This window comes from Micromys minutus (genome assembly GCF_963924665.1).
Source record: "Micromys minutus genome assembly, chromosome: 17".
NCBI lineage: Eukaryota > Metazoa > Chordata > Mammalia > Rodentia > Muridae > Micromys > Micromys minutus.
In genome coordinates, this window is record NC_137952.1 from 29,284,933 (window position 1) to 29,300,483 (window position 15,551).

Sequence of the window (15,551 nt, forward strand, 5' to 3'; positions counted from 1 at the left end):
TAGAGCAGCCACTTAAATGTCATACTAAGGGGTTTTAGTTTATCCTCAAAGGGGAATAATATAATACAGTTTTTATTTTGAAAAGGCAAGAGCTGGGCATGGTGGGACATACCTGTAATTCCAGGAAATGGAAGCATTTAGAAATAATGTTTAGCTAGGTAGTGGTGGTGCACACTTAACCCCAGCATTTGGGAAGCAGAGGCAGTGGATCTCTCTGAGTTTGAAACCAGTCTTGTCTACAGAGTGAGTTCTAGGACAGTCAGGCCTACACAGAGAAACTGTTCTGAAAACAATTAAGAAAGAAAGAAGGGGTGGGGGAGAATGTTCCTGTTGAGACAAGTTTCTGATATACAGTAAAGTACTTGTCTTGCAAACACGAGGAACTAAGTTTGATCTCAAAACCACATAGAAGTGAGGTGGGGAGTACTGGAGTGTATAGACTAAGAGAAGGGCTCCATCTATACAGCTATGGGAAAAGCCCTCAACTCTGTGTGGTGTGGTCTGTTGGGGGAGGAGCACCAGCATTCACCCCTTTCCCCTGTAGGTAAGCCCTTATCTATATTCTACAAAGAAGCCCAATAAACTCTTGGCTCCCTAGAGTGAACTTTGATGCATTGAGACCTTTGGAGAAGGGTTAGGCATTGTTTATATCTCCTTCAGGGAAGAAATTTTACCAACATCATGTGTCTCATAGTGTGGTGGTTTGAATAGAAATGGTCCCCATAGGCTCATGTGTTTGAATACGTGTCCCATAGGGAATAATTGCACTATTAGGAGGTATGGCCTTGTAGGAGGAAGTGAGTCATTGTAGAAGTAAGCTTTGAGGTACCATCGATGTTCAAGCTGTGCCCAGATGTGGCAAGACATCTTCTGCTGCCTGGGGATCAAGATGTAGAACTCTTGGCTCCTCCTGCATGCTGCTATGTTTCCCACCATGATGATAATGGGCTAAACCTGTGAAGCTATAAGCCAACCTTAATTGAATGCTTTCCTTTATAAGAGTTGCCTTGGTTATTGGTGTCTCTTTACAGCAGTAGAAATGCTAACTTAAGACATGGTGGGGGACATGTAGAAGTTAGAGGACTACTTGTATAACTCTGCATCTTGGAACTCACTCTGTAGAACAGGCTGGCCTCAAACTCAGATTCATCTGCCTCCTGAGTGCTGGGATTAAAGGTTTACACTGCTATTTCCAGCTCATAGTTGATAACTCTTGAAGGAGATAAGCAACATGAAAAATCATTAACTATATATCTGGAGGGAAGGATTGAAGTAATTAGAAGATAATCCAAAATGTACTTCTTTGTAGTATAATTAACTCAGAGCTATTAAAAGAGTTGAAAATTGGTTGTGTGAGGCTGCATATACCTTTAATCCTAGCACTTTGGAGTCAGAGGCAAGTGTATGTTTTTAAGTTTGAGATTAGCCTGGTGTATTTAATGAGTTCCAGGCCAGCCAGAGGTATACAGTAAGACCTTATCTCAAAACAAAGAATTGGGAATACCACCCCCACCCTCCAAAAAACCCCAAACCAACCAAACTTTAAAAGGGTAGAACTAACAATTCTGGTAAGCTTCAGGTTACAGAACCAGGACACAAAAATCAGTTATGCTGCTGTTTACAGGAAGTGGATTGTTAGAGCGTATTATTAACAATACTGTTCTCATTAACAGCAAACAAAATCAACACTTGGGATTTTACAGAGGGACCAAAAGCTCCTACTATGAAAAATTAAAAACACTGATGAAGGAAATTAAAGAATACAACAACAACAAAAGGGGGGGTGGATCTCTCTTGTTCATAGATTGGAAGAAGGAATACTATTAAAATATTGGTACCAAAGACAAACATGGCCTGAAAGTGAAAGGATTTACTATCCCCAGCAAATACACATTAAACACTAGCTGGTGTAGCTATTCTCCTGATAAAATAGACTTAAAGCCAAAATTAGCCAGGAAAGACGAAGAAGACCATACACACTAACAGAACAGTTCATCAAGGTAGAATAGTTAGACAGGCAAGATGGTCTAGTAGCTAAAGGTACTTGCTACAAGTTTGATCCTTGGGTCTCACATTACAGATAGAGAAAACTAACAAGTTGTCCTCTGACTTCCACAGGTGTGGAGTGGCTTTCATGCCTCTACACACTAAAGTTAGTCAATTAATTAAACAGTTGTTAAAAGAATATTGTAAATGTTAATATTTATGTGCCAAACATTGGGCTCTCAATGTTATAAAACTAGTAGACACAAAAGTATATATAAGTCCTGACAAAAATAACAGATAACTTTAGTGCCTCACTGTCATCCATAGATAGGGTATCTACTGAAGTCATCCAGATTAAAAGTCAAGAAGTTTAAGAGCTGAGATGTACTATAGATTAAATGGACTAACACACATTTACAGGACATTTCATCCAGTAAGAATGAGATACATTTTCCTTTTAGCAGCACATGAAACTGTCTCTAAAACAGATCATATTTTAGGCTATCAAGCAAGTCTTCACAATTAAAAAAAATCAAAATAATTTCTTTTATCAGATCATACTTGAATAAAACTAGAACTCTGTAGCAAGAGATACCATAGAAAGTATAGAATACTAAAGAGGAGACAACACTTTTATTATTGAAGAAATCAGGGACAAGTTACATTTCTAGAATCAAATGAAAGTGAAAACAACTTACCAGATCTAAGACAGGTCTGAGAGGAACATTTTTATCTATAAGTATTGACATTGAAATATCAGAGAAATTTCAAATAAATGATACTGATACATCTCAGAGTCTTAAAAGAAAAGAAAGAGCATAATGAATCACAGAACAGTAGATGAAATAATAAAGATCAGGGCAGAAACTAATGAAATGGAGATTAAGAATTAAAAAAAAAAAAAAAAAAACTAGCAAAACAAGCTTTTCACCAAGATGGTATAGAGAGTGAAGAAGGAAGCTCCTGCCCCTTCCAAAGCCAAAAAGAAGGCCTTGGGTAAGAAGGCAGTGCCGAAAGGCAATCATGTCACAGAACAAAGATTGGCACCCACCTTCCTGCAGCTCCAGAGGTAGATAAATACCCTCAGAAGAGTGTACCCGGGAGAAACAAGCTTGACCACTGTACCACCAGCAGATGATAGAGGACAAGGACCATACTGTCCACCGAGGATGTCAAGGCTTAACAAGCATCAACAGGCCATGAAGAATTACTGGGACACTGATGTGGCCTGACAGAGAAGGAGGCTTCTGTTCAGTTGGTTCCTGATGGTGACACTCTGGATGTTGCCAGTAAGATCAGGATCATCTAACCTGAGTCCAGCTGATTAGTTCTAAGTATACACTTTTTTCACCATCAAACAAACAAACAACAACAAAAAGTTCTTTGGAAAAATAAGCAAGATCAAGAAACTCATAGCAAAAGTAATCTATAGAGAGTGAAGAACTAAAAGAGAGATATTACATACAACATTACAAAATCTATAAGATTATTAAAGAACACCTTGAAATTTTACATAAAAAAAAAACTGCGAAGTGAAGATAGTTATAAATTACAATGCTCCTGTGACCTACTTAAATCCAAAAGATGTAACCCATGTGAATAGGTCTATCACAAGAAGAGTTCCAACAAAAATAAAAGCTCAGGATAGACAGATCATTGTTGAATACTAATTATTAGACTTTTAAAGAGGCTGACATATAGCACATACATATTCTTAAAGACAGAAACCAGGCTGGGGAGATAGCTCAGTGCAGAGTCCTTGCTGTTTCAGCATGAGAATCTGGCCCAAAAGCTCTAAGGCCCCCAGTCCTCATGTGCAAGGTGAGGTCTGTAAACTGGAGTGGGGTAGAAGCTGGTGGACATCTCCTCCTGACTTATGGTGTAGCCACCTTCAGGAGAATCAGACTTGGCCCAGAACTTGAAGAATTTAGCGGGAGCCTGCCTGCCAGGCCTTGGGACATGGGCATGGTGCTGAAGTTGCTGCTGAAGGAGGCCAGGGAGGTGGCCTACATCATCAGTGAGTCACTGTGGAAGGTGGTCATAGAGCCATCATCTTCTTTAATCATATTAGTGGCATGCAAAATGACACAGTCCTAGCCTTCACTTTAGGATCCCCTGGTTCCAGTATCCCATCATCTCTGACATTTGGGCCAGACCTTGAAAAATCTCCTCCCCAACAGGTCCAAAGACCTGCAGATGGTGAACATGTCCTGTGTGTGCTGTTTCAACCCAATGCCCAGTAGCTCCCCAGCATGTACCAGCGCCCAAGTGCTGCTGTCCATTGTCAATGAGGTGGTCAAGAGTGTGATGGCCAAGTTCAGTGCCTGGCAGCTGATTACCCAGTGGGCTCAGGTGTCCCTTTTGATCCAAAAGAGCTAACAGAGCACGCCAGGGACTTCAGCCTCATCCTGGATAATGTTGCTGTCACAGAGCTGAGCTTCAGCGGAGAGTATACAGCTGCTGTAGCAGCCAAACAAGTAGCCCAGCAGGAAGCCCAGTGGGCACAGTTTTTGGTAGAGAAAGAGAAGCAGGAAAAGGACAGAAGATTGTGCGGGCAGAGGGGAGGCTGAGGCTGCCAAGATGCTTGGAGAAGCACTGAGCAAGAATCCTGGCTATATCAAGCTCCAAAAGATCTGGGCAGCCAAGAACATGTCTAAGACAATCGCCACATCACAGAACCAAATCTATCTCACAGCTGACAACCTTGTGCTGAATCTACAGAATCAAAGCTTTACTTGAGGAAGTGACATCCTCATTAAGGGTAAAAAATAAGTGTACATCAAGAACCCCAACACTAGAAAATTTGGTGCACTTCTCCAGTTTGGAGAAGCCAGCTAGGGGGTCAAGCACACCCCACTCTGACCCAAGCATCATGTGATAGATTCTTCTGTATCTGCCCTCTTGGATTAAGGAAGACTGAAGACCAACCCTTTCAAGGGGTTTCCCTCCCTCCATACTATATTGTCGGGGAGGGGGGGGGGACAGTGTGATTTCTCAGTGATTTCCTACAGCATTGTCTCTCTCCCAGAATGAAGGGAAATAACCACCATGCCAGGAATTCTCCATAAAATTTTTTTACAACTTACACTAAAAAAAAAAAAAAAAAAAAAGAAAGAAAGAAAGAAAGAAAGAAAAGAAGAAAGCAAGCAAGCATGAGGATCTGAGTTGAGATGTTCATTATCTGTATGAAAGACATGGCAGCCAGTCTGTGACCCCAATACTGGGGACTGGGAGAGAAATGGGGAAAACAGTTGAATCCCAGAGGCTTCTCCATCAACCACTCTTAGCTGAAAGGATTAAGTCCAGGTTTGGTGAGAGATGGCATAACAGTGAAAAACTTGTCTCAAAAAAATACAATTGAAACTCGGTAGAAGAATAACAGTATCTGACATCTGCCTCTGGCCTTCATACACTGCATACACATATCACATCACAAGATCATCTCAATAGCCAAGAAAAGGCCTTTGGCAAAGTTTAACATCTTTTCATGATAAAAGCCCTAAAGAAACAAGTGGAAGGAACATACCTCAGCATAATGAAGATGATATGATAGATCTGTAGCCACATAATGCTAGATCAAGAAAAGCTGAAAGCATTTCTTTTAAGTCAGAAATGAGACAAAATATCTACTCCACTTAATATAATGCTTGAGGACTAAGCTAAAGTAATAAGACAAGAGAAGAAAACAAAGGAATTCCAATAAGGAAGGAAAAAGAGAGATCTGTTTGTATGGTCCTATCCTTGAAGACCCTATGGACTCAGCCCCCCCCCATGCTGCAGCCCTTTGATACATACAGTTCCTCATGTCATGGTGACCCCCAACCAACAAATTATTTCTGTCGCTACTTCATAGACTGTTTGCTACAGTTATGAATTGTAATATAAACATCTGATATGCAGATGTCTGATTTGTGCTTGTGAAAGGGTCATTTGACTTCTAAAGAGGTCACAACGCACAGGTTGGGACCCAGTGCTCATAAGTGATTTTAGAAGTATAGATGGATACTAAACCAACGCACAAAGATTAATTGTTTTCCTGTCTACTCGTAATGAGCTTGCTGGGAAAGAAAGAAGGGAAAGGGAAAAACATTCACAGCTTAAAAACAAACAACAACAAAAACTAAAAATAAGCCTAATCAAGGGTATGAAAGACTTCCACAATAAACTTTAAAATGTGGAAGATACTGAAGAAGACATTAAAAATATAGAAATATCTCCCATACTCATGGTTTGGCAAAATTTATACGGTTAAATATTGGCGATATTACCAAATGTGACCTACATATGCAACACAGTCTCATCAAAATTCTAGTGACATGTTTTACTAAATTAGGGGAAATTGTATGAAAATATAAGAGACAGAACAGTCAAAGGTCCTCCTACCCCTGTCCCTTAGGCCCCTATCCCTCTGCCTCCCTTCCCCTCTGTCCTGCTTCTCCTCCGACCTTCTGCCCCCATTCCCCTCTTCCACTCTGTTCCCATTCCCCTCTTCCCCATCCCTCTGCTTCCTGCCCCTCTCTTCCTCTTTCTCCTACTCCCCTGACCCTTACTCATCTGTTCCCCGCCCCTCTTCTCCTCTACCCCCTTCCCCTGCCCCCACTCCCCTGCCCCCAGACCCTGCTCCTCTGCCTTTGCCTCTGAAATGCAGGAATTATTCTTGTCTAACACTACACTGGACACGTACTATTTCACATGCTTATTTTGAGCATAGTTGGAGAAAGTCGCAGAACCATACTAGTAGAAATGTTTGGTCAGTGAACTGATGTACACAGTATGCACGTTAGGATACTTTTCACATCTCTTTCCCTTTCCAGCTCACTCATCCTCTTTTCTTACCTTTTCCCCATTTTAATTCTTTCTCAAAATTGTTACCTGCCTATTTTAAGAATTATATGGTAAGGACAGGGTGTGGTGGTACATGCCTTAAATCCCAGCACTTGGGAGGCAGAGGCATGCACATCTGAGTTTGAGAACAGTCAGGGATACACAGAGAAACCCTATCTCAGAAATGGTGGGTAAAACTTGTTCTACCAAATCTTCCCTGTTTTACTTTTTAGTTAAAGGAAGGTCCTTCTTTCTGTCCGCCAATCTTCCTACTTGTTCTTTGGATCTAATTCTACCTTCTCAGAGACCTTTAATAAATCTCTCTATAAATTTGCTGCCTAGTATTTGAAAAATACTTGAATCTTTCCCTTAGCGGTCAAATATTTTTGAGAGGGTTGTTTTTCTTTTTCACCTACATTTTCTTTTACTACTACCTGTGTCTCAGCATCTTTTCTCCAGTTCTCTATGCTCTTGGCTCCCATGACCCCAGGCTTTCCTGTTTCTTACTCTCCTTTGCTGGCTTCCCCTCTGTTTACCACTGTTTAGTACTGCTCATAACTTTTAGTTTGAATCCTCCTTGTTTTATTCTTTTCCTAAGTAGCTATATTTACTCACAAATAAGCATGCCCATGACTCCAGAATTTATATCATTTAATTAGAACTCCCTTCTGTTCCTTGTATATTTCTATATCTCTAATCTTTGCCTAGTATTTCCTTGTGACTGGCTAATGGAATAAATGATTTCAGTGATTTAATGGGCCAACAAAATACTTTGTATCCCCAGTCCTAAAATACAGTACACTCAGAAATAATTCATTGATTGAATGAATAATGAATGTGTACCACAATCCAATACAATTTTAAAACACAATTAATGAGTAAGTGAAAAAAAAAACCCTGTGGTTTATTGTAGCCAACCATGACCAAAGACTTCGCTCACTTAAAATATGTAACTAATAGGGCCAATGAGATGACCCAGCAGGTAAATGCACTTGATGTCAAGCTTGATGACCTGAGTTCAGTCTCTGGAACCAACACGGTGAAGGAAAGAACCAATTCCTGCAAGTTTTCCTCTGACTATCACACATGGACATAAATGTGCAAACATACAAATAAATACTATAATAAAATTATTTTTAAAAGCATGTAACAAGACAAGCATGCTGTATGCTTTCAAACCAGGCACTCAAGAAGGGGCAAGAAGATTGTTGTAAGTTCAAGTCCAGCCTGGTGGTGAGTTCCAGACCACCCAGAGCTACATAACAAGACTTTGACTTAAACACCTCACTCCCCATGTAACAAGGCATGATATCTACTACCACTTTAAGAGAGACAGATCGCATATTACAGGAGTATGTGCAATGTAAGATGTGAGAGGTCAAGGTTAATCTCTGTCAGATTTAATACATGTGCAGTGGTCACAGGCACATCTTTGGATTAGTATTGCTTGGAAGAGTATCCAAAATCTGTGCCTGTGACTTAGGGAACAAGGTTCTCATCTATGAAATGGAAATTATTATTGTATTAGTTAGGGTTTTACTGCTGTGAACAGACACTATGACCAAATCAACTCTTATTAGGACAGCATTTAATTGGGTCTGGCTTACAGGTTCAGAGGTTCAGTCCATCAAGGAGAGAGCATGGCAGCATCCAGGTAGGCAAGGTGCAGGAAGAGCTGAGAGTTCCGCATCTTTATCTGAAGACTACTAGCAGAATACTGGCTTCCAGACAGCTAGCATGAGAGTCTTAAAGCCCACACTCACAGTGACATATCTACTCCAACAGGGTCACACCTTCTAATAGTGCCACTCCCTGGGCCAAGCATAATATACCATAATAATCATTATGCTTACTTTGTAGGGTGGTTGTAAGCATTAAATGCTCTCAGGAGGATTTATCACAGGATCTGGTGTAGAACAAGCTTTTAATATGCATTCATCATGCTATAGCTTGGCTCTTATGTGTATGAATTTTGACTGACTGTATGTGTACCGTATGAGTGCCTATTATCCTTGGATGTCAGAAGAGGCCATCAGATCCTCCATAACTTGGAATTGCAGACAGTTGTGAGATGCCATGTGGGTACTAGGAAATGAAAAAGGTCCTCTGGAAAAGCAGCCAGTGCTCTTGACTGCTTAGGTATCTCTCCAGCTCCTAATTTGGAGCTTGAACTTTGTGCAGGGGTTCATGTATTGAAGGCTTTGTTCCCAGGCCATGGTGATGGGACTAGTGGTAAGGCCTGGGAAGCAGGGTGCCCTCAAGGGTGATCTTGATATCCCAGTCCAGCTGCTTCCTCTCTTTGCTTCCTGGCAGAGATGAGCAGGCCTTTGCTAAGTGTTCCCTGTCATGTTGTGCTGTCTTGCCACAGGCCCAAAGGACAAAGAGACCAAGTGGCTGGGAACTGAAATCTTTGAAAGGAAAGCCTAAATAAATCTTGACTTTTTGTAAGTTGATTATCAGTGCTAGCAGTTATTAATGGTGCTCTGCTTTCACACAGCTGGCGTGTGTTCTAGCCAGAGACAGGGTAAATGAGTAATTGCTGTACCTATTTATCAGAGTCTCTTGAGTTCCTGTACCAACCCTAGGCTGCTGAATCATAGTAGGTGGTGAAGGGGAAAGAGTATGGACTTTTTGTGGTTGTTTTTGTTTGTTTGTTTTGGGGGTGGGTTTTTTTTGGTGATTTTTTTTTTTTTTTTTTGAAGTCTGGAACTTGTTTTATTTATAGTGTAAGCTGGTTTGAACTTTTAATTCTCCTGCCTTTGCTTCTTAACTTTGAAAATGCAGTTTTTATTACATTTATTTATTTTGTATGCATGTGTGGTCCGTAGCACATACTAGGGGTCAGAGGATAACTTGTAATCATTGGTTCTCTCCTTCTGTCCACCCTGAGGGCTCTGAGGAGTCAAACTCAGGTTGTTAGATTTGGTGGCAAGTTCCTTAACCCACTGAACCAGCTCACTGACTAGATTAAAAAATAAAACAACCAAACACACACACACACACACACACACACACACACACACACACACACACACAACTACTAAATATATTAAAGAAGGTAGAATTGTTTGTAGAAACCATTTCAGCGTGAAATAGTTTTAAAATGGGAGTAAGGATGGGAGGCAGACACCAAGACTGTTGTTACTTTTTTTTGGTGTTGGAGACAAAGGAGAAAGAAATGGCAGTAGCTTATTAAAAGCTAAGTATATGTAACCTCTGCAGTATTCGGTCATAGCTTTGCTAATTGCCCAAGAACAAGCCATAATGAAAGTGAAGCAGACACAGCTGAGCATTTTCAAGTCCCCAGATGGAAAGGAAAGCAAAGCAACTGAGCGGGTAACAGGTGCCAGAATTACTCTAGACAAACCACAGAGGCTGGAGAAAGCATTAAAAGAATTTCAGAAAGGGCTGGTAGGAAAATAGAGGCAAAGTTTGAGGTCCTAGAGGATGAAACATTAGAGGGAGTATATGAAATACTTGGAAATGAATCAGAAGTATGCTGGGAAATAGAAGGAGATGGTTCTTCCTGAGGAGATAGGAACCTGTACTTCAGAAGAGGTCACAAGAAGAACAGTGTTACTCTTTTGAACATGAAGTGTCCTCAGAAAAGGCTCCTGTGCTTAGGGCTTAGTACAGGTGCTGGTGTTATTTTGGGAGGCCTGGAAACTTGAGGAGATGGAGCCTGGCTGAGGGAAGTAGGTGTCTGGGGGTGTGTCCCTCCACACAGCCCTGCTGCCATGATGTTCTGCCCAGGTACACAAAGCCAGGTGACAAGACTACACTCAGCATTACTCCTTGGTCCTTGTCGGTTGCTTCTCCAGTGAATGTACTACCTGGTCCACTTCGTTTATGTCCAAGATGAGCTGAGCTGCTATGCACTCAGGGCTGTATAGCTATAGGTTCCCATAGGTGGGGGTTTTGTCACAGCAGTGAGAAAAGGAACCAGTGAAAAAAGACATCGGCAGGGTAGAGGCCAGAGAGCACAGGGAATTGGCTAGTTTTTAGAGATCCAAATCCTAGGGACTGGTATTACAGAAAAGCAGAGGAGAAATAAACTCTTAAGACAATGAAAGTGTTGATGGGAATTATGTGGGGAAGTTCAAAAATCTGTGAGAGGTGAGTAGTGTAGCTTAGTATAGTGCAGGCCTAGCTTGTAGGTTCTCAGGTTCAATCCCAGCACTGTATAAACTGGGTATGGAGGCAGGATGATTAATAGTTTTAAAGTTAGCTGGCTGATGGTTATACATGCCTTTAGCCCCAACCTTTGGGAGGCAGAGGCAGGCAAGATCCCTGTGAATTTGAGGCCAGTGAGACCAGCCTGGCCTATGGGGAGGAGGGGGAGGTGTAGGTGGGTGAGGGTGAGTGAGTGAGTTCCACAACAGCCAGGGCTACACAGAGAAACCCTGACTTGCAAAACAAACAAAAAACCCCTCAAAAAACAACAAATGAAACGTTTCAAGGTAATTCTCATCTACGATGTCTCGTTTGAAGCCAGATAGGATACTAAACCTAACCTTCCCTCTCCCACCCCCCAAAATTCTTGAAAGCTAGTTAAAAATATATACAAACATGAATGAAGATAGTTCAAGTAGGGAAGAGTACAAAGTCGAAAGAGCATGGGGCATACAAGTCTAGGGAGTCACACGGCATGCATGCATTCAGTGTTCTACGGTTGAACACTTGGGGATACGGATAAATAAGACAATTTCTTTTATGTTACAGTCCACTAGCTGAGACATAATTCTTGTTTTCAGAATTTCAATTCTGATAAGCAGAGATGAGGATCCCTTTGTGAGATACGTGGTAAATAATACTTTTGAGGTTTTGTGCTGTATCCTGTCTAGAAGATGTTTAGAAGAAAAGCTAAGTAATTTTAGAACTGTTTAGAGCATTGCTTATTAACAGTGGGTGTGGAAATGTGATGACTCAAATTAATTTCTAATTAATAAGTAGTAGCAAGAACCAAAATTAGGGGCTAGCAGAGGGTTCAGTGGTTAAGTGCACCTTGTTCTCTTCCACAGGACCCATTCAGTCCCCAGCACCCATGTTGGGCTACTGATAACTTCCTGTAGTTCTAGCTCCAGGGATTTTCAGATAGCGCCTGTGTCTTACTACACTGCAAACTCTTCCTAGGCTGGCTGGCTGTGTGCCTGTTTTCCTGCTCCCTGCCCCCACCATTTGTGTGTCTGTCATTTACATTTATTTACTGGGGGTGGGGAGCCTGTTCATGCCAATGTACTTATGTGGAGGTCAGAGACAACCTCAGGAGTCATTTCTCTCCTATCATGTGGGTTCTGGGATCAGACTTGGTTACAAGCACCTTTAACTAGCTCCTCAAGGAGCTGCCTTTCTATTCTTATCCTGTTAGTTTAGGAGTGATCAGGCCTTTTAATAAAAAGTCAGCAGTAAGTTCTCAAGGTTTAGGAGGCCATATAATTTCCGTCACTGTGGCCACAACTCTCACACAAGCATAGACTCAGCATTATAGCTTATTTCCCACAAAACTATTTAGAGACATTGGATGCTGAGTTTTATGGAACTCAGTATCATAAAATATTCCTTGGAAATTTTTGCTCTACCAATAAAGTGTAACCAATAATCCTTAGCTTGTTGTCCCTATACAAACAAGCCTAGTTAAGAGAGGTTTTTTTTCTCACCTGTAAAATGATCTGATTTCATTTTGTCTAGTCTTGTCCTCTCTGGTCTGCCCATTGACTGCAGCTAAATTTACTTCAAAAGTGCAAATTGGATCATGATCTTGCTTAAAAAGTCTTTTTGAAATTCCATGGAAAATGCCCATCATTGTTGGTAAGACTCTTGTGCTATAGACCTTAATTGTGTTTTAAAGAGATAGATCTTAATATTTACCCTTAATTTATTATTTTCTAGTTCATTGGGACTGATAGCAGATCCTAGAATATTGAGTGATTTTTACTTCTAAGTTTTGGTGCATCTTTAAATATCTTTCCTCTTTACCTCCCCTACTTCCACATGAGTGAGAGTTACTCTTGTTTTTATTTATTTATTATATATAAGAACGCTATAGCTGTCTTCAGACACACCAGAAGAGGGCATCAGATCTCATTACAGATGGTTGAGAGTCACCATGTGGTTGCTGGTATTTGAACTCAGGACCTCTGGAAGAGTAGTCAGTGCTCTAACCACTGAGCCATCTCTCCAGCCTGAGAGTTACTCTTTCTATAGGAGTCATGTCAGACATTATTGTCCTCTCCAGAAGCCTCCTGTTTTCTCCTGAGGCTAGATTTGTGTGCTGTTTCTACTGTTTTTCTATATGCTTATAAAATTCATGCTATTATTTGTCTCACCGTGCTATAATTGCCTGTTTCCTTCGATGTCTTTTTGAATAATGAGGTCCTTGAACACATAGTGTTCATTGTCCCATCTGTATTTTTCTGTGTGCTGTCCAGAGCACACTCAGCTTTCTTATGGTCCTTTTTGTTTTGCATTATAAAATGGAGATGCAAAAAAAAAAAAAAAAAAAAAAGTAGATGTAATTAATATAAAACTAACCCTTCTAAAGTGTATAGTTTATTTTTTAAAATAAATTTATAGTATCATAGCTGTTGTCACTATCTAATTCTAAATCATTTTCATTGCTGTGCACAGTAAGAAGTCACTCTTATGGCTAGGGATGTTGTCAGATGCAGAGCCTGGACTTGTGAAAGACTCTTTAGAGACTCCTTGTTACCTTCCCTCCCCAGACGGCTGTTTTCTTTCTGTCCTTATGGACTGGCCTTTTCTATGCACTTCATAAGGGTGGGATCAGAATTGTTTTGCCTTTTTCTGAGTGTCTTTCACTTGCCTATGTAGTGTTCTCAGAGTGTACCTGTGTTAGGCTATGTACTAGTAGTGTTTCATTCCTTTTCATAACTGTGCATCAGCCTTATTTAAACCTCCTTCTTCAAAGACCCCACGACTTCAGTGAGACTGCTAGACTCCTGCTCTTGAAACAGTCCTGCTTTCATCTGCTCTTTGTTTATGGATGAACTTAATAATTAAGCTGTAGGGACTCGGGCTTGATTTGAAAGGACCTTCCTTGCCTTTCCTGCCCTAGCTCCTTTTCCTACTATTCTTTCTTCTGCTGTCTTGACTCTATACACTTTCTTGAGTATTTTCTCTTTCTGGGCTTTTTTCTACTTGCTTCAGATTTTATCCAACCTTAAAGCCCTGTTTCAGACAGAATCCTTATCAAAAGAATTATACTCTTAAGGTACTACTTGCCTACTAATTCCTTGACACCCCCTTATGTTTTCTTTGTTGTTTCATATTCTTGCCAGTATGTTGGCACAAGATGGTAGGAGAAAGGAAATGAGTCTTGACTATAAAAGATAATGTAAGATCTGGTAGGATGGCTGTAAATCTAATGGACCTGAGTTTGATCTCCTGGATTCATGTGGTGGAAGAAAAAATTCTTTTCCTTCAATTGTCCTCTGGCTTCTGTGTACATTATGTACACACACACACACACACATACACACACACACACACACACACACACTAATATTATAAAACAAAATATAGTAGAAGAGAAGTCTTTGTGGTGATGGAACACTTTTTTGTGTCTTGACTATTATTGTGGATTCAGACCAACATATGATTAAATGACATAGAACTGTACATACTTGTTATGTTATTGCCCTAATTTTGAAGTTGTACTAATAGTTATACACACTGGGAGAAATTATGTGAACGTTATATGAGATATCTATCTATGTCTATACTTCAAATCAGAAATTTAAAAATATTATTTAGAAATTATTATTGGTATTTATCATTTGCCTCTTATGGTTGCTTTGAATCTTTGTGAATCTGGCCTACTTTTAGGCAACAGTACCCATTTGCAGTGATATTTACTTAAGTTTTACACCTAGGCAAAGATTGTCTACAGCAAGAACCTTTTCATGAAAAATAAAAGTATAAAGGGGAAAAGTGAAAGATTTTAAAACATAACAATTTCTATATAGTTCAAGTACGTGCCTTTCCTTTTACTCTGAGTGGTAAGCCTTGGCTTCAGTCAGGTTTTATACACATATGTTTTTAGCAATCATGTGTACTGGCTTCTAAAGGACAGTGGCTATGGCTTTGTATCTTGGGCACACACCTGAACACAGAGAGACTGTGTTGCCCTGGCAAAGTCTGATAAGAAGAAATCACTTTTGATTTGATAGTAAATATTTTAAAGAGTTAATCTTACTCTAATACTGAGTTAGTGAGAGATCTTCAGTATGATTTGAGGTAGAGAAGTCAATAAATGATGTTCAATTCAAACTCTAAAACACTGAAAATTGTTATACTGTGTATCAGGTAAATAAATATTCCTGTGCAATTTAATAATAAACATTATAGAGTCAGAATTTACCTCTTAATTCTTTTTGAAGTAGAGGTGAGGTATAGAGTTTTGTTTACATTTATGGTCAAGTTCAAAGTGAGTGTGAATAAATATGAATGAAAGGACATTCTTGGTGGGTGAAATGGTGCACACATGTGAGCACTAGAGGTGGAGGCATGGAAATCCTAGACTGTACGGAGAAGAGCAGGGCGGTGGCACACACCTTTAGTTCCAGGCAAATACTTCTGAGTTTAAGGTTAGCCTGCTCTACATACCATTCCAGACTGGCTAAAGCTATATAAAAAGTCCTTGTCTCAAAAAGAAAAACCCAAACCAAACAGCAACAACAAAAATAATGCAGGGAGTTCAAGAATAGTTTGAGCTACATAAG

The 15,551-nt window shown here is 40.2% G+C and overlaps 1 protein-coding gene and 1 pseudogene across 3 annotated transcripts in view; both read left to right on the plus strand.

Moving 5' to 3' along the window:
• The window catches only part of GOLM2 (golgi membrane protein 2), a 65,977-nt gene that overhangs the window by 12,504 nt on the left and 37,922 nt on the right, over positions 1 to 15,551 (plus strand). The window lies entirely within an intron of this gene.
• LOC308431855 (prohibitin-2-like) lies at positions 3,799 to 4,725 on the plus strand (annotated as a pseudogene). The gene is made up of 2 exons: positions 3,799 to 3,807; positions 3,872 to 4,725. The product of its transcript is annotated as a prohibitin-2-like (transcript).